Source organism: Eimeria tenella, genomic scaffold (genome assembly GCF_000499545.2).
Source record: "Eimeria tenella Houghton genomic scaffold, Eth_scaff2540, whole genome shotgun sequence".
NCBI lineage: Eukaryota > Apicomplexa > Conoidasida > Eucoccidiorida > Eimeriidae > Eimeria > Eimeria tenella.
Window position 1 is genome coordinate 1,764 of NW_013542408.1, and position 219 is coordinate 1,982.

The window sequence follows — 219 nt, forward strand, 5'->3', positions numbered from 1 at the left end:
CTGCTGCCTCTGCTGCTGCCGCTGGTGGTGTCTCTTTTCCTGCTGCTCCTTTTGCTGTTGTTACCGCTTCTGCCTTTGCTGCTATTGTTGCATCTCGGTGTGCTGCCGCTCTGCTGCTGCTGCTGCTGCTGTCGCTGCTCTTTTCACCGCTGCTGCTGCTGCTGGGCGTGTGTTTGCCGCTGGCATTGAAGAGGCTGCAGGTTGCTGCTGCTGCGGCTG